The sequence below is a fragment of the Ananas comosus genome, linkage group 2 (assembly GCF_001540865.1).
Source record: "Ananas comosus cultivar F153 linkage group 2, ASM154086v1, whole genome shotgun sequence".
Classification (NCBI taxonomy): Eukaryota; Viridiplantae; Streptophyta; class Magnoliopsida; order Poales; family Bromeliaceae; genus Ananas; species Ananas comosus.
In genome coordinates, this window is record NC_033622.1 from 6363360 (window position 1) to 6383525 (window position 20166).

The window sequence follows — 20166 nt, forward strand, 5'->3', positions numbered from 1 at the left end:
ATCGAATTATCTCGACATCCTCCTATAGCCGATAACCTTCTTCTAGCTGCCGCCCTCTGTTTTTGGTCCCCTACTTCTAATGTTTTTCTTTTCAAAAGAGGACCTCTCACTCCCACTCTTCTTGATGTTGCCACCATTATCGGCTTACGCCCTCATGGAGTTACTGTCTCTACGTCTTATAATCCTGACGGCGTATCTGATTTTGAGGATCATTTAGACCTCAATGACTTGGCTTATTCCAAGTTTATCCATAAGTTTGCTGATGAATCCCCTGTTCTTGTCACTAGGAAGGAACATACAGCGTTCCTCCTATATTGGTTATGTCACAATCTCTTCTGTACTCGTTCGCAGAAGATCAATCGTGACTTTGCTCCAATCGCCGTTGGATTGTCTAACGACGATAGATTAGCTTTAGGGCCTTATTTTCTTACCTTTGTTTATGGAGAGATTTTTTATTCCATCAAAACGCTGCTTTCTTGTGATGGTATTGCCATCAGCTCTGGTTGCGGCATTTTCTGGTTTTTACAAATGTTTTTGTAGTTTTATATTCCTGCTTTATGTCAATCTCCTTTTAACCCAATTTTTGTCGCCCAATTTGATTCTTATGGGTTAGCTCTCGGCTGTCCACAGCCGATGATTTCGGGTAAACCTTTTGATTTTCTTACTTATTTCAAAACTTTTTACGAGCCGAGTCCTAACTCGGCTATTTCCCGGTCTCCCTTTGTTGACCATCTTACCGGCCCTTCCTGGTTCCTTGCCCGGTTTGAGGCTATTCAAGGCGAATTAGCCTCTTCTCGTGCCAACGAGTACTCGGAAGTATGGTATTCTTATTTGGCTCCGAAGGATCTTCATGTGAGGTTAAAATCGCATTCAAAGTTATTACCAAGTACTGAAGTTTATTCCCCTCAGTATGTGGCGCGCCAATTTGGATTTGTTCAGCCGATTCCGGCTCCGTCTAAATTTTTTACGATCAACACGGCCGACTCTCGACCTCCTACCAAAGGTATAGACGAAGCTGACAAGATTTCGGCTATGGGGAATCGTCTTCAACGATTCTTCAAGTTAGTAAGCTTCAGGTTGAATTATACAGGAGTAGCTCTTGCCGGCTATGCTACCATTTGGGATCAGTTTACTGATCGTATTTTTGACCTTTCTCTGCCTCGGGCATTCCGTAGAACTATTCATCCATTTGTTTCGGCTGATACCCCTGCCCCATCTCCACCAAAAGAAGAATCAGAGGAGACTTCTGATCATACCTCTGATGTCCCGCCTTCTTCTTCTGTAATGAACTTTACCTTTATTTCGACTTTCTTTTCTTAATATGATTAATACTTATTTCTTTTATCCATTTTCATATACAGTCACTCCCAACTTCTTCATCGGTCCTAGCTTCAGAAAAAAGACCGATCAATACTGACACTCCACCACCTCCGAAATGGTGTAAATCGGTTGCCAAAAGACCGCATTCCAAACAAGCCGAAGGCATGTCTTCGGCTGATGTATCAAAGAAAAGAGCCGAGGAAACACCTTCGGCTCCTAATCCCGAAAAAAGAGCCGAAGAAATGCCTTCAGCTGATGCCTCAAAACAAGACTCTGTTCCGAATGAGCCCATCGAAATTGAGGTATATTGATTTGATTAGCTATTTTAACTTGTCTTATTTTCTCGGCTCATTTACTATTCTTTTAATAAAATAGTCTTCTCCTAAAAATAATTCAAGAGCCCGTTTTGCTTCTTCTTTGAAGACGCAGATCAGTAGACAAGTTCGCTGAGATGCTCGCCTCGAGAAAAACCAAGAGGCGGAGAGAAAAAGGACTGCTCGAGAAATGAGCACAGAGCTACCAACAAATACTACCAATCCATCTTCAGTAACAATTGAGAAAGAAGATGTGATTGTACCTCTGGAGAAAGATATTGAAGAGCCAGGTCCAGTGCGTCGTTCAACTCTTGAAGCTTCATCACCTGGAGCTTCATCTTCTATTCCTGACGATACTCTGTCCGCTACTCTTCATGCATTGTTAGTTTCGAGCCCCAATTTGAATGAGGGAGATGACTCATCAATTATTGTGATGTCGTCAGACACTCAACAACAATTTGACGAGTGTCTACGATTATATAGTCAAGGTCTCCCATATTTGGCTCAGAATCCAAAGCAATATGATCGGTTGTGCGCTCTTTCACTTGACTTAGCCGATTGGTCAGACATCTCTTCTGCTGGTATATATTTTGTAGAGATTCTATCATCTCAACTTTCTTCTTTTTTATCTCGGCAACAATCTTTGGGTGCCGAGCTTTTATACCTTGATCAACATTTTTATCAAGTTGATCATTTTAAGAATACTATACCTGAGGTAGCGGCTCCTATCACCGACGTGAGCCGAGAAGATCAAATTTAGCAAACCAAGAATTGGCTTTGCAGCAGCGAATTTTAACTCTTAAGGAAGAATTAGCTACAGCCGAATCAACTCTAACCCGTACCTCCGAACGTCGACTTCAACTGCAAGATCAATTGAAGTCCAAGAAAGCATAAGGGATGAAACTTCAGGAACAACTTTCTCAACTCTATAAAGTGCATCCCTTGATGAAACGCAGAAGGAAAGCCGCGGAGACGGCCCAGGCTAATTTGATAGTCGAATGGAATCAACTCAAGGATTTACTATTTTGATTCGGCTTGTAATATTCTAATTTGCACTTTGATTATTCTCCCACATGGATGGATAATACTTTTTTAAATACTTTCCATTGATTGGCTTTTCATTTTCTAACACATCTATCTTTTTCAAGTAATATGCGTTTTTCCTTGTGATTCTACTGATTTGACATGGTCCTTCCCAATTTGGAGATAATTTTTCATATACTCAGTCTTTTCGACCGATTGGAAAAATAAGCCTAAGAACCAAGTCACCAACTGCAAATGACTTAGCTTTAACTTTTTTATTATATGCATTGCGTACTCGGCTTTGATAAGCTTGCAAATGGTTCAATGCCATCAACCGAGTTTCATGTATTTCTTCCATTTCTTCCTTCATCAAATAACTATATTCATCAGCCGATAGTTCCTTTTGCCTCTCCACTCTTAAAGAAGTGACTATTATTTCGGCTGGTATCACGGCCTCGTGGCCGTATACTAATTGAAACGGCGTCATCCCCGTTGCTGTTTTTACTGAAGTTCGGCATGCCCATTATATTTCGGATAACTTTTCATTCCATTTCCTTGGATGTTTTTCGATATGCCGCTTCATAAGATTTATAATCACCTTATTTGCTGCCTCAGCTTGTCCATTAGCTTAAGCATAATAGGGTGATGAGTGAAGTAACTTGATTTTCCGAGATTCAATGAACAGAATGAACTGTCCTCCTGTGAACATTATTTCTTGATCAGTTGTGATCGTCTCGGGAATCCCAAAGCGATGAATTATAGAGTCTTCAACAAAATCAATAATTTTCTTTTGAGTGACCAATCGAGCAGGTTTCACTTCTACCCACTTGGTAAAATAATCAACGGCCACTATTAAAAACTTATGACCAACCGGAGAATTCGGCTGAATTTCTCTAATCAAATCGACGGCCCAACCTCGAAAAGGCCACGGTTTAATTATAGCATACATCTCAGAAGCAAGAACCCTCTGTACTTATCCATAAAATTGACAATTTTGGCAACCCTAAGCATATTCTATGCAATTTTGATGCATAGTCGGCCAATAATATCCTAAGTGCCGAATTATCCATCTTAATCTTTTTCCTGCTAAATGGGCTCCACATAAGCCTTCATGTGTTTCTCCCATCACCAATAGAGCTTCTTCAGGCCCTAAACATTTCAATAATATTTCTTCGGTTGTTCTCTTGTAGAGCTGTCCATCTAACAGACAATAGCCGAGTGCTCTTTTTCAAATATTATAGTCAACCTTTTTGTTGGGGTCTTCTAAGTATTCGATTACGGATTTTCTCCAATCCTCTTTCACCTCTATTGGGGCAATAACCAGTTCTCAAACATGAACCGAAGGTAATAGTCTTCTTTCTATTTTTATTAGACCTCATTTCGGCTCTCTATATCCTTAAGCCGATTGGGCTAATTCATTCGTTTGTTCATTTTTTCCTCTTGTCAAATGCTCAAATTCAACTTCTCCGAAGCTGCAAAGCAATTCTACTGTTTTTCTCAAATAATTTTGCAAGTTCTGATTTTCATATCGTTATTCCCCGCTGACTTGTTTGATCACTAATTGTAAATCACCGATGACCATGAGTGACTTAACTTTCAATTCTTGTAAAATTTCAAAGCCAATTATTAAGGCCTCATATTCGGCTTGATTGTTGGAACGGCCAAAATCTAATTTAAAAGCAAAATGATGGGTATATCTTTCAGGAGACTGTACAACTATTCCAGCTCCCACTGACTCGGCTGTTCTTGAGCCGTCAAAGTAAAGTATCCAAGGTTGATAGCCGATTAATTTTGTTTCGGCTCTTCAATTTCAACACATGGATGATCAGCCAGAAAATCGGCTATTGCTTGTCCTTTAACAGCTTTTGCCGGAACATAATTGAGGGGGAACTCGGATAATGCTAACATCCACCTTTCGATGCGTCCTCTCAGCACTGGCTTAAATAGCATATATTTTACCAGATCGGTTTTACATATTATCGATACTTCGGTTGGTAAAATATAATATCTTAATTTTGTACAAGAGTAGTATAAGGCCAAACATAATTTTTCGATAGCGGAATATCATTTTTCGGTATCTAATAATCGTCAGCTTAAATAATAAATGGCATGTTCTTCTTTTTCTTCATTTTCTTGGGCCAATAAACATCCTAAATTTTCCTCTGCAGCCGAAATATATAACTTCATCGGCTGTCCTTATTTTGGAGGTATAAGAACTACAGGATTTGTTAAATATTTCTTTATATTTTCAAATGCTCCTTGTTATTCCTCTGTCCAAATAAATTCTTCTTGACTTTTAAGCCGAAGTAATAGAGTGAAAACTCCAATCCTACAGGCTAGATTTGATATAAATCGCCGCAAATAATTGATCTTTCCCAATAAGCTTTGCAATTCTTTTTTGCTTTTTGGTGGCGGCAATTCTCATATAGCTTTCGCCTTGTTTTTATCGATTTCAATCCCCTTCTTATGTATCAAGAATCCCAGAAAATTCCCTGCTGAGACTCCGAAAGCACACTTCAAAGGATTCATCTTCAAATTATATTTTCTCATTCTTTCAAAGGCAAGCTTTAAATCTACCCAATGTTCGGCTTGTGATTTGGATTTCACAACTATATCATCGATGTAAACCTCCAACATTATCAAATCATGAAAAATAAAATTCATTTCTCTCTGATAAGTAGCTCCAGTATTTTTTAAACTGAACGGCATAGCTACCCATTCAAAGGTCCCAATAGACCCTAGGCATCTAAAGGCCGTTTTAGCTATATCTTCTTCGGCAATGAAAATTTGATTATAACCGGCATTGAAAATTTGATTATAACCGGCATGTCCGTCCATAAAAGATAGGATTTCATTACCGGCAGCTGGATCTACTAACATATCGGCTATTGGCATTGGGTATTCATCCTTAGGTGTAGCTAAATTTAAGTTCCTAAAATCAATGCAAACTCTAAGTTTGCCATTCTTTTTTCGCACTAAAACTATATTGGATACCCAATCAACATAACGGGCCGCTCTAATAAAACCAGCCTTTAAAAGATTTTCGATTTCATTTTTGATTTGGTGTACAATACTCGGCTCAAACCTATGAGCCGGCTGTTTGTAAAGCTTGTATCCTTTTTTAATAGGTAGCCTATGTTCTACAACTTCTCGGCTTAGTCCTGGCATTTCTTCATAGCTTCAGGCAAATCAGTCCTTGTACTCCTTTAACAATTCTTTTAGCTCCTCCTGTTGTTGAGCCGAAAGCTTGGCACTAATATAAGTCGGTTGTGTTTGTCTTCGTCGGATCCTAAGTTCACCTCAATTAGTGGATCCTGTGTTTCCAACTTCTTTTCACCGACTTTGATAGGCGACTCTTTTAAGTTCAAATCGGTTGTTCACCTTTTCATTTCATGTGATATTTCACTATCGGCTGTAACAGCCGATTTCACCATATTTTTCATATCGACTTTAACAACCGATTTCACTATATCATTATTGGCCATCTTGGCCTTCCTGTTGCACACCACGTCATCGGCCTGCTGAGCCGAATTTATCACATAGCCGATCCTGTCGATATGGTCAATATATAGAACTTAGACATAAAAGGAAACTTGGTTGCTTCGGGATGGACACCCCCCACCTCTAGGCGATGTCTGGAAGCTACAAATCCGGTTCCATGATTTTTGGAAGGTTACGCCGCGAGCTGCGGCAATCTGTACCTCAACGGGCCTTTTTTTCGATATCTTCACGTACACTCGTCGGATTGCCGAACCGAGTGCACCAACGTGTTAGAACACCTAGCAATTAGGTTAACATAGCCTCAATTTAGATCAAAACCCCTCACAAGCAAAACCTCTCTTTTGGATGCCCTAGAATCCCTAATATTGCAATAGCTTCATACAAGCATTTATTCTTGCAATTAATAAGTTCAACTACCTCTAGGGGTCCACTAGAGTCCAATTAATTGAGCTCCAAGAGGTTTAAGTAAACCCTAACACATCTACCATGAGAGGGCTTAGAGCTTACCTCCACAAGCAAGCTCCAACGGTGAGGAAGATGATGAAGTGGATGGAAATCCCTCTCCTAGCCTTCTTCTCCTTCTTTTCCTTCTTCTCCTTCTCCTTCTCCTTCTCCTTCTCCTTCTCCTTCTTCTTCGTCTTCTTCTTCTAGAGGGAGAGAGAGGGAGAGTGTGAGTATGTGTGTGTTGGAGGAAAATGAGAGAAAAAGAGAAAAGAAATGCCTACTTAACCCCTCTCATGCTACAATAGCCAAAAACCCCCTCCACTTTGCCTCTTGTGCACTGCCCAGACTAGGCAGATTTCGGGTGCGAGGACCGATCCCTCTAGGGGAGGACTGGTCCCCGAGAGCAGCTCTGCGGGTAGAGTCCTCTGTCAGCCCCTTTACATGCACCGGGACCGGTCTCTCTTTGGAAGGACCAGTCCCCGAGAGCAAGACTTCTCAGGCTAGCTCTTGCTGCCCTTTCACACGTACGGGAACCGGTCTCTCCCCAGAGGGACTGGTCCCCGAGAGCAGAAAATGGCAGAGCAGCCTTTTGCTGCACTCCATACCTACGGGGTCCGGTCCCTCTCCACAGGGACCGGTACTCGAGAGCTAAAAACTGTAATCCTGTAGATTTTCTCCCAGCTTGCTCTCGGAGGCCCATCACAATGCACTTTTTGCCTTCTGGACATCTTCAGCCTGTCCAAAGCATACCAACACGACTCTTAGTCGATTTTACACGAAGTTCAACTCTCGCATTTTGAGAATTTACTTTCTTACAACTAATACCTCAAACTAGAGAGATATTAGGTGTTATACCTTTCCAAAACACCAACTCCATTCTCCCCTGCGTGAGGTCTGAAGGAACACTGTCAAACACTTCTATTCACAGCTCCAAAGCTGCTCCACAGGTCTCCCAACCATCAACCATAGGAGGGAAAAGAGAGAAAACCTCAAATCCATCAATTCTCATTCATAGAACGAAAGAAAACTTAGAGAAAGAAAGAGAGGAGTTCTTACCCTTATCCTCAGCTCCAGCAGGATAAGACTGAGCTCAGGAGTTGACCAGGGGCTTAAGAGGATAAGCCTCCAAGTGAAATTACCAATAAACCCCTCAATCCACGCAGCTGCTGTGCTGGATACCGGTACTCGAGCAAGTTAGTACTGGTACTCTATGCAGAATTCTGTATTTCGAAATTCTAATGCACTTTTGATCTTCTGGCTATTCGATCACTCTTTTAACTTATCAAGAATCTCACTACTACTCTTTAAAAGATGTGGGCTAGCTCCCATTACCAATCCCACTCATCAAACTTCAAAATTGGCCAAGTTTAGAGTACTACATTTGAATAGTGCATTTTACAATGCACTTTTCCATTCCCAGCTATCTGCTTGCTCCAGTAACATGCTGAAACCTCTCAACAGTCCTTCAAAGGTTGTAGAATAGTTCCAATTACTATTCTAACACTCGAACTTCGCACTTTGCGAAAGTTCAGTGTACTACATTCATCCCTCCTAAAAAAAAAGTTTCGTCCGCGAAACTAAAAACCAATTTACTGCTCAAGACCATCTGAGAAGATAGGAATTGCCCTCAATCAATACATGAATTACTTCCCTAAGGATTCGAACATGTCAAATCATTCAAGGCAATTTTTTTTGAAAGCTCAATACATCATAATTCGCATTCCCTACAAGTGTTTCTGGCACCTGAATCTTCATAGTAGGAAGTTCCTCTTTTATCCACAAAATCCATGGCTTTTATGGATTAAGTTCCATTTCTCACCTTTTCAAATGGTTCAAAATCAACGCTCGACTCTTATAGAAAGATTCACAGATCACACCTGATACCCATCTTGTACTCTGCAAGATTATCACCTATTAACGGATAGTGAGGTATATTCCAATTATCAGTTTGCACCCCAAAGTCGGAACTCCTTTGAAATTGCATTATTGGTGCATTTCCACTTCAAAATTATATATGGGAAAATTTCCCCATTCCATTTATTCCAATATTTCACAATTAAAATCTCTTTTTATTGTGAATTGGTTTAACATTATCATTTTGGGTAACTCCCTTCCGACAATAAGCAAAATTGACCATTTTCTCAATTAGTCCATTAAGAGTGGACTCTTGATCTCACATTCAGCATTGTATCACAATGCTTTAGCATCATATCCCATTCCACCACGAGGCAGTAAACCCAAATTCACATCAATAGATGTTGCTAAGTGTCAATTATTCAAAACTTCTCAATTCCCACTACTAACATTTTGTAGCTTCAATGCTTTTAGTATCAATTATATGATGAATCATATTCATCTCTTCAACGAGAAATTTTCCTTATTTATATCCAAATTTAATTTCCCGTTAAATCTTTCGTAAGTTTAAACTGATGGTTTGCTTTCGACGAAACAATGCTTAGCATCAATCATTTGATTCTTCCAGTAGAACCAATTGGATATACTTATCCTCATAATGTGATGCTCCTCGTGTCTGTTGTCACTATGTCCGATTCAAACAATAGAGAGGAAATCAATTTGTACTTCATTAGTAGTTCTCTATTGTGATTACACATATACTTCTATAATCCAAGAAGGGTTTAAGCAAAGCTTCCTATTTTGAACTGCAACTAAGGTGTCAATAATTACCTTCAATACATATGGAGTTCATCTCAATATGGTTACCCACCATTTGTCAAGCTCAAAACTTTTATCATACAACTTGTTTTAAGGAACTTAATACCATTTCACAGATATCTCGGTAATTTCTTCCTCAAATATTCCAAAATACTCAATCAGATTAGGAGAATTTTAGCTCAGTCCCATCAATCCATCTACTCAATGATTCATTACAGGCTCTGCAGAGTCCATTAAACAAACCTTTAACATTCCATGTCAAAGAATACTACAAAATTCCTCACCGTTGTCATCACTATCAACACCCCAAATCCATTCAAAAGGCTTGGAACCATCAATCAGCAAGTCTCTAACTCTAGTGGAGTACCCAAAACTTAGATGGCATTATAATAGTCTCATGATGTCCTCAACCCAACATTAAGAACCGTTTAGGTATAACCCCAAACTCTAACACAAACTGGTAGTCCGCAGATTGCAATTCAATCTATTGCATATGTCACGCCCCGGGACCGGCGGAGGCCCTCCCGGTAGCGTGCCCAGACGCGCCATATGTTTACACATATAAGGCGTCTACAAGAAAAGCGGAAGTAAAGCAAGAGATGGAACAAATAAGAGAAGTGAAATAACAAGCAACTAATGATATCAGAGCGAGTAAAGTTCTAACATCTATACTAATAGTAATAGAACATAACTAAAACATAAAAGTAAACATAAGTTATACAGTATCAGCCTCTAATACAAAAGTGGTGGTCACTANTCTCTCACTGCGTAGACGCGCTCGGGGACCGGTCTCGCCCGCCAGGGACCGGTTGCCTCAAGGCTGCCGCAGCACTGCTCGCTGGGGGACCGGTTTCTCCTTTCAGGGACCGGTTCCTGAGAGTAAAAACTCTCAGGACTTATCCAGAATTCCAGTTTTCGAACTTTTTAGGTCGGAATACATTCTACAACCCTCCACCAAGTGTGGGAAAGCTCGAGATGCATCCAAACACTCGAACCTCGCAATTTGCAAAGATCCAGTGTGTTACAGCATACACTTAATCCATACCGTTGATCGAAAAGATCAACCAATCTCAATATAATTAAAATACTTAATCGTATTTCCAATTGAAATCACGATAGTCGACACTCAGTCGAACAACTTATCTTGTCTCACAACAAGTGAGATTACTTCACCATGAGGCAAAACACTAGGCATAAAAGCCTTCTTACCAATCAGGCCCACAGTTTGTGACTCGATCGGGCATACAACAACAGCTCTTCTAAAAGATATCCTTCAATTTGAGGATTCTTAATCATTCTAGATTTTCAGCCAATTAGGCTTCAACTCTCCAATACACACCTGATTTAGGTAAAATAACAATCTTCGCCATCAGCGGGATTAAACTTCAAGATGCATTATTTCCTGTTCAAATTCTTAAGGCGAATCAATTCAATTCGCAAAAACCACGGTACAAAGTACCTCCAAATAGACTTCAACCCAAAACCACTATACTACAAGTAAAGCCAATCAATTTGTTGGCACAAGCAAACTCTTCTCATCAAACAGGATGTCCAACAGATCATCCTGCTAGTCTAATCATCCTATATGCATCGAGAAAAAATAATCAATACAATACAATTCGGCAAACAACCGATCAAGGATGCAACTAGAACAATCATCACGAGCCAAATCCAATTATAATAACAGTACATAACATGCTACCTGCAGCAATCATTTCCGTTGCCACATCTTGCTTTAGCTAATTTGTTGGCGTATACTCACTGGTGCTTCTCGCGACAAAATCGGCGTCGGTACTTTCTTTAACATACTATTTCCTGGGCACTCCGATCAAAATGGCTCTCCTATCTACACACAGAACACTTTCCTCTCCTCTGAGGAACTTTGGGAGAACATGCGGACCTCCAGAAATCATATATCGCCTTGACGGTCGACTACTTGACACTCTTCGCTCGGCAGAAGAGCCACATCCCTGAGGTTGATTCTTCTTTACTTTCCTTTATGATTCTCCAACATACAACTGGTTACTCTTGGTAGTCTCCTTTGCCTTCCTGGTAATCTCCAAGCCTTTTTCTACAATCAAAGCACGATCCAAAACTTCACGAAATTTCTGGAGATCAGCCATCCGCTGAATTAATAGATTCTCCAATCGTTTGATCCCTTTATCCTGTCGGCGCAAAGACTCTGCTTGAGGTAACATCACATTCGACTGTCACTTCCCCGTTCTCACCAAAATAGCCAACTGCTTTTTCAACTCCCGAACCTCACCCAAAGAGGAAGAATACAAGCTTCTCCGGCTCGATCACTTCGGCTGCCGTAGAATGCATCTTTGACGTCGAAAGCTGCAACAACTAAAACAAGCACATGTTAAACAACCTATGCTATCGCAACCACACTCATAAATACAAAATCCTAATCATGCGAAAGTAATGAAATGACCTCCCACTATTCCCCGATATTACATTGTCGGCCGCCAACGTGATCTTACAAGGATATAGAAGTTATTCACTTTGATACAACTCTAACACTTTTGGAGTTATAAATATGACCCAATCATAATACTTTCGCCCAAAATAGTCACAAAGATCCCGCTTCTCACGTTCCTAATCCTGATCATCCAACTGGCCTAAGGTTTACTAGGTCCACTAAGACTCAACCCTAGGCTCTGATACCACTATAATCTGTCACGCCCTAGACTTTAGCAGAAGCTCACCAGTCACGTGCACAGACCCGCCGTGTACACCACAGCACCCAGTGTACACCAGGCGTCTATAATTCACATAGTGAAAGTATTCGATTCTAACCAGGTAATCAGAGCACCACTTAAAAAGTATAGTAAACTTATACAACCTAAGAGCTTATTACAACTTAAAAGTAAAGTATATTCTACATAAATCCAGAATACAACATTGAGCTAAACCCAAAGTAAACCAGTAGAGGTTCATCTATTTAACATTGAGAAGGCTCTATTTAACCGCTGACCCCTCGCCAAGATTCCCTAGCCTTTTCCGCTGTGGAAGGCTCTGTAAAAACAACAACAAAGAGGGTGTGAGAACTATTAAACAATAGTTCCCAGTGGGTAAGCCGCCGAGAGTGGCGAAGTACACCACTAGGTCAACTGAGGCATAAGTATAAAGCAGTAAATAAGCAGAGTAAATGCAATAATAAAAGGAATACTTTAATTATACTATGCCTCCATCAGATATGTCTTAACAAGTTTTATATACCAGTTCATATGAATGAATGCTTTAGTCATGCTAGTTATCAGTTTAATCAACTATATGTCATGCTATATGCAGAATATCATTATGTTTACTAACTAATGACATCATGTAGCTATCTCCTACACTGACAAGAGTGTATACATTCAAATATTGTAGTAATACTACTAATCAACAGAGATGTCAACCCTTTTGTATGTTTATTACTAGATAGACTCAACCAATGACATAAAGTATCTTTACTACTATATCCATCTAAGGTTAAGGTAACTCATAATAACCCAATTCACAATAAACTTACACATGGTAAAGTCATAGTCGTGCCGTACCTAATGGCCCCGTGGAAGTCAACACTACCCACAGCAATCCATTTCGGTGCTCAAATTCGTACATAAGCGAGCAATCTGTCGCTAAGCCACTCCCGAGCGCTGGCTTGGGGGGCGCGACCCCCACAAGCGTGTACGAAAGAGCACAATGGCATGCAAGCTGTAATCCATAGCACAAGTATCACGATTTCATTATGTCTCAAACATGGAATCTCAATTCGACACCAGGTCGACACGGTAGTACCAAATCATAAACTACTATCAACTACTTGTTGACATAATTCTTTCAATAGCTAGTATAACTTAACAAGTATATACTTTACATCATAATGGGCTATACCCACACATACTCACTTAGAGTCCTCTCACTACTCCCTATACATAAGGAAAGTGGTTTTCTAAGGTTATGTCCAACGACTCGTGGCACATATTCTATAGTTCAACATAATCCTTTACTACTTGGGGTAAATGTCATGCCCCGCGACCCGCCAATTTGGCCTAATCCGGGCACGTCGATCAGATGCTGAACGGACAGCACCCCCCTGTCCGCCCAAGGCTCAACAATGAGATCATGTACAAGAATTTGCCCAGGAGTAATTCAAGCAACATACATGATCTAACAAGCGATGATACAAGCACCACAAGTGCTATACAATTAAGAGCAAGAATCACAAGTATCATACAAGTGAAATAAAGAGAAATACATCTAGCTATTACATCACATTTAACGTTTAAATATTAGTTTACATTTTCATCTTCCAAAATGAATACATATTTTTCTCATAATACAAAATGGCTCTCCAACATAAGTAACTCCCAAATACATCACATCTCTATGTACACGAGGGTACTCTAATGCAAAAGGGAAAGCTACTAGCTATTAGAGTGCTATGCCCTAACCACGGTCCTCTGCTGGTACGCTCTCGCTAGGCCCTGCAATAAAGTGGGGTGAGAACTATATAAATATAGTTTCCAGTGGGTTCGGCCGCCGACTTCGCCGATCTTTTCACTAGGTCTAAGCAAGCACAAGCAGATAGATAGATAGATATGAAATTGAAGTGCAATATAGTAAAGTAATCTGCAACAATCTACTATGCCTTCAATAACCAATGGAATGAGCTACAACATAGTATATGATCTATGCCTCAAGATACTAATGAATGAGCAACTACATAGTATGCAATCTACACATGCTACTATGCCTCAAATATCCAAATGCCATATCCAAGTGAAATATATGAGCTACTACATAGTATGCAATCTACACATGCTACTATGCCTCAAATGTCAAATGGATGAGCTACTACATAGTAATGTATCCTGCAACATGCTACTATGCCTCAAATATCCAAATACCATATCCAAGTGAAAAACATGAGCTACTACATAGTATGCAATCCACACATGCTACTATGCCTCAAATGTCAACAATGCATGCAATGTCCATTTTGCAATAACTCTACTATTATGCTAATACCATGTCATGAAGGTAAGTGTCACATAGTCATGTAATCTGCTAACATATACTATGTCTATTCGGGATATGAATGCAATTCTACTATGCTATTCATGCTCTTTGTTTAATCACTCGGCTAACCCGAAGGTTCGCCCCGACTCACTCTCAATCTCATAGGTGAGGAAAAGCTGCACTCGCACACCGAGGCCGTCTGCGGGACAACTACGTCTGCCCCTATCGTGAAGTACTCCGAAGACCACTGCTTTGGTGGAGTGACAACCGACAAGCGAAAATAGACTAGTGAGTTTGATTCAATCCTCACAAGAGGATACCCTATCTACTAGGGTCACAATGCCTCAACTGCACTAATGCCAAATGCATGATGTCCACAACATAACAATTGGAAAAATCTACTATCTCTAGGTTCAAATGTCATAGTGTTCCACTACACTAGATTTGATGCCACTCATTTATGTCATGATATTATATGTGTCTCGATACACTAAATTGACATGCCACTCGTTCTTGTTATAGTGTCTCTATTACACTAATCCAAATGCCACTCATCTAGGCCAATTACATGTCCAAGTTCATCATCATTCTTGTCACTATAGGATTCTTGTCACAAGACCTAATCCTCATGCAACCTAAGATCAAGTGTCAAGCCCACAATGCTACACAACCTAGGTAACATGCAAGGAATGGAAATGCGATCATCTACTAATCCTATAATGCACAATGTATCAACATATGAGAATATGATCAAAATAGAACATAGACATAAAAGGAAACCCGGTTGCTTCGGGATGGACACCCCCCACCTTTTATCGCGTTCCGATTGCTCGTAGACCGGCCTCCCGCGGCACCCGCCGCTCAGTTTGGCCCAATCTCACGCTCGACCACCGAACGACCACCAATCCGTAATCCGAAAATTAAAGGTCTATAACTTGATGCCACGATACTACGATCTTTATCTCATAATTTTTGGATGCCTCCTCAGCCCTCCAGGCCGAAACGAAGCTCTAACAGTCCTTTTCCTTAATATCTTCGCGTAGGCTCGACGAATCGCCGAACCGACTTTGCCAACGCATTCGTATACCTAGCAATTAGTTTAGAGAGACATCAATTTGGCTCAAAACTATTCATGAGCAAAAGCCCTCTTTTAGATGCCCTAGATGATTAATGTTGCAAGAAATCACTATTTCCTCTTATGATTCAAGCATTAGTTTTCTATTTAGCATCTAGGAGTTCCATAAAAATCATTTCTAGGGTCTAAAATCTATTCCTTAGCAATCTACCATGAGAAGGCAAGGAGCTTACCTCTACAAGCCTTTCCCCCAAGCAAAAAGGAAGAAGAAGGTGAAGAAGATGATGGAGCTTCTCCTTCTAGCTCCAAATCTCCACCAATCCTTCCTCTTGATCCACTTCTAGAGAGAGAAGAAGAGCTTCTAGAGAGAGAGAGAGGGTGTTTTGGGTGGTTGCAAATGAGAGAAATGAGAGGGAATGAGCCCTACATCACCCATATACCCCAACTTATGCAACAATTGCAAAACAGCCCCTCAACTTTGTGTTTTATGCACTGCCCGTGCGGGGCAATTTTTTGTATAAGGGACCGGTCCTCTATACAAATGAGGGATAGGTCCCCGTAGGTCCAGAATTCCAGCATTCTTAGGACTTAGCCAAATTTTAGCCTTTTTCGTTTCTTCTCCGTTTTCACTCGTTTTCGCTCGTTTGGCCTCCGATTCTTTTCAAATCGAATCGAGACTCTCCAAACATGTATTCGAGCGTATTTTCATCATCTTTTCATCCGCGCTAATGCCGGATTTAGTCCATAATCCAACATAGCCTTTCGGGTCCCGTTTTTGCACCCTCGTGCTCCGTAAACGTCCGAATGCTTCCGAACTTCACCGGAATCATTCTAATGGCTTTCCAAACCAACATACCCCGCAACTTCATAATTTTAGAAGTTCGGTACCTTACAGTAAACATGGAATATGCAGTTATCTCTACTTGATTAGACAAGCAAGTCATCATGTTCAATTTCTAGTTATTTACTAGATCATATCCAAACATGAAATTCATACTAGTTTCCATTACATGAAACATTAGTCAATTTAGTAATACAAGTATGGAAGACAGCATCTACAATATTCCTCGAATAATTTCCATATAACTGTATAACTAACCTTATTATACTGGATATACTACCAATTCTATTATCATGTCTATAACCCAGAATTGCATAATTTAACTCGGGATGCCGTGTCATACTACATCATTCACTTGATTATTCAACTGGACCAAATGTCCTTTCCATAGTTTTACAGTTAGCTCTATTGAATAGTGTCACACTTAACTTGTCTACACAAGTTTTCTAATATCATGAATGCCTGCTGACAGAGCAAAAAGTCTTTACAGATTGAGTAGCTTCATAATCCTTCCTCTACCACATAGAGGTTCATTCTATCCACATAATATGCATATTGATGTGTGCCCTAATCCATTTCAATATACATATATTCACATAGATATGCAATAATTCTATATTCATAATGTCAAGAAGACATAGAGGGAATTCACCCACTTCGGGTAGGTCAGACCCACCTAATGTCGTCAATTCTTGTCGATCCCACACTCGAGGGTCATCTGAAGACTCCAAGTATCCTAACAAGTATTCAAAAATTAGCTAGGAGTATAATTTCTATTTCCCTACTAAAGTGTGCAACAATTCACATCATTATTCAATTTAGGCAAGATTCTCACCTAATATTGATCCATGGTTAATTTCCACTTTACTTTAGGTTAGATTACACCAAAATCCAACCTTAAACCAGTACCAAAATCTCACCCGAAAGGGTCCTCTACCAGCTGTGAACCTGCTGTGACCAGACATCAAAATAGCATTAGTATTCCTACATAACTGCATAGTATGGCTGAATCTTATTTGTTAAGATTTCCAACCTGAAATTCCACTTCCTATTGGTTGAGATACTCTCAAAACCAGCTCACAAGATCACCATATTCAGCTCAAAAGAGTCTCTAAACCTGCTGTGAATATAACTCAAACTGTATCATTACTTTCATCTATACACCTAGTATATCATCCACACAAGACAAGTAATGAACAATTTACCTTCTCATAGCTTAAGTTAAGCTTTTCCCCAGGTCCCAAATCGAAGAACCATAGCAAACTAGCCTCACAAGTTGCTCAAAGCTCAATACCAAGTTCACATCTCCTGCTGTGAATAAACACCCCAAAACTGCATCACAACTCACCAATAACACTACTTTCAGTATCAAGGTAGAGAGAAAATTAGTTAATCAACTTGTATAGCTCCTACTCAATTTCGACTAAATCAGGCTTGAAGAATCACAGCCAATAACATCCTGTTATAGCTGCTACAAGTATTCCCAAATCTGCTGGCAGCAAAGGCAAGGAACGAGCTCAACTTCACTACTATACTACTAATACCTCAAACTAGAGAGAGATTAGGTGTTATACCTTTCCAAAACACCAACTCCATTCTCCCCTGCGTGAGGTCTGAAGGAACACTATCAAACACTTCTATTCACAGCTCCAAAGCTGCTCCATAGGTCTCCCAACCATCAACCATAGGAGGGAAAAGAGAGAAAACCTCAAATCCATCAATTCTCATTCATAGAAGGAAAGAAAACTTAGAGAAAGAAAGAGAGGAGTTCTTACCCTTATCCTCAGCTCCAGCAGGATAAGACTGAGCTCAGGAGTTGACCAGGGGCTTAAGAGGATAAGCCTCCAAGTGAAATTACCAATAAACCCCTCAATCCACGCAGCTGCTGTGCTGGGTACCGGTACTCGAGCAAGTTGTACTGGTACTCTATGCAGAATTCTGTATTTCGAAATTCTAATGCACTTTTGATCTTCTGGCTGTTCGATCACTCTTTTAACTTGTCAAGAATCTCACTACTACTCTTTAAAAGATGTGGGCTAGCTCCCATTACCAATCCCACTCATCAAACTTCAAAATTGGCCAAGTTTAGAGTACTACATTTGAATAGTGCATTTTACAATGCACTTTTCCATTCCCAGCTATTTGCTTGCTCCAGTAACATACTGAAACCTCTCAACAGTCCTTCAAAGGTTGTAGAATAGTTCTAATTTCTATTTTAACACCCGAACTTCGCACTTTGGCAAAGTTTAGTGTACTACACCCGTGCTGCCGCCCGCGTGCTACCCGCGCTCCTCGCACGCTCACGAAGGGATCAAAGGAAGGGGGTGCTGAGAAGCCGACACGGGGCCACAGTAAAACTCAACTTTTAATATATCTATAGATATGAGTAGAGCTACTGGTACAACCCTAAATGGGGTGTACATCCTACAGCCTTTAACTATTAGAAATTTGACATATAGCAGCATTATTGTAGCAATATTTATTTAAATATCCGTAAATGCAAAATATATTGGCATTTACAAAGGATTGTTGCTAAATATGTCATTTATCGACATTTATAATTTATTATTGGTAAATAATAATACTTAGCAGTATTTATTTTTAAATGCCGATAAAAGATAATTTAAATATCAGTAGTTATTTTTAGTGCCACTAATAGTATTTAATTGCCAGCATTTAAAATTAAGGGATAATTGCCTATATACCCCTCATACGTTTGAAAATATCCGATTTACCCTTACTTTTTTTNGGGGGGGGGGGGGGGGGGGGGGGGGGCACTGAGAAGCCGACGTGTGGCCACAGTAAAACCCAACTTTTAATATATCTATAGATAGTTTGTCAAATAAATTAGATATATGCCTTGCCATGCACCCTCTTTAGGTATATAGTAAGTTCTTACTAAAAATTAAAATAAAAACGTTTTAGCTTTTGAACTACATATGGAATATTAAAGTGCAATCCAATGCCCTGTACACTATGTCTTCTGAATTTTCCCTTCGATTACTAGGGATAATATCTAATACATCCATCAAAATTTCTGAAATATCTTACATATTCTTTCTTTCTTTTTTTCAAATATATCTTTTCTGTTATTCAAAAAAATTTTCGCTGTCAGTACTCATTAAATCATCTTAGGTTAAACCCGGGTTAAAAAAAATCAAAATACTTATTTTGTTTCTAACTTAAGGGTAAATAAGAAAAATTAATAATGATAAAAGGGTATTAGAGCGTTTGGCAATCTTATTTTCAAAATCAGACTCTAATTTTTAGAATCAGTTTTCTAATTTTAAAGACCCAAAATCAAAAACAGTTAAAAAACTGTTTCTTGAAATCTGATTCTAATTTTGGAATAAAACTTCAAATTTTTATTTTGATTTAAATTCAAAATTTGAATTTAAATTTAAATTTAAATTTTAAACTNTTTTATTTTGATTTAAATTCAAAATTTGAATTTAAATTTAAATTTAAATTTTAAACTTTAAATTTATATTTGAATTTTTTAATTTCAAATTTTAACCTTTAAATGTCAAATTTTAAAATTTAAAATCTAGACATTAAATTTCAAATCTAAAATTTTAAATTTTAAAATTCAAAATTTTAATTTCAAATTTAAAATTTAAGATAAAATTTAAATTTTAACATTTTACAATTTAATATTGTAACTGTTGTTTTTAAAATGCAAAATTTGAATTTCAAGAATTCAAAATTTAAATTTTTAAAATTTTATTTTCATTTTAAATATTAAATTGTTAGTTTGAAATTTTTTTATATTCAAATTTCAAATTATAAATGGTTAAATTTTAAATTTCAAAGTTTTGAATATTAAATTTTAAATTTCAAGTTCAAATTTAGATTTTATAGTTGAAATTGAAAATTTAAGTTTAGATTTTAAAATTTAAAATTTAAAATTTAAATTTAAATTTTCAAATTTTAAATTTTCAATTTCAAATTTTATTTTAAAT

General features: G+C 38.8%; 1 long non-coding RNA gene across 5 annotated transcripts; it reads right to left on the reverse strand.

The window, feature by feature from the left end:
* On the reverse strand, positions 12056 to 18015 carry LOC109726311. 5 transcript variants are annotated; one of them, XR_002220488.1, is made up of 7 exons: positions 17980 to 18015; positions 17779 to 17859; positions 17410 to 17536; positions 17238 to 17321; positions 17040 to 17155; positions 16881 to 16940; positions 13557 to 13753 (listed from the first exon to the last, which is right to left on the reverse strand). It is a non-coding gene; the product is annotated as an uncharacterized LOC109726311 (long non-coding RNA). The 5 variants fall into 5 exon arrangements; XR_002220489.1 differs by lacking the exon at positions 13557 to 13753 and adding an exon at positions 12056 to 12296 and having other exon boundaries at positions 17779 to 18007; XR_002220490.1 differs by having other exon boundaries at positions 17238 to 17324; positions 17779 to 18008.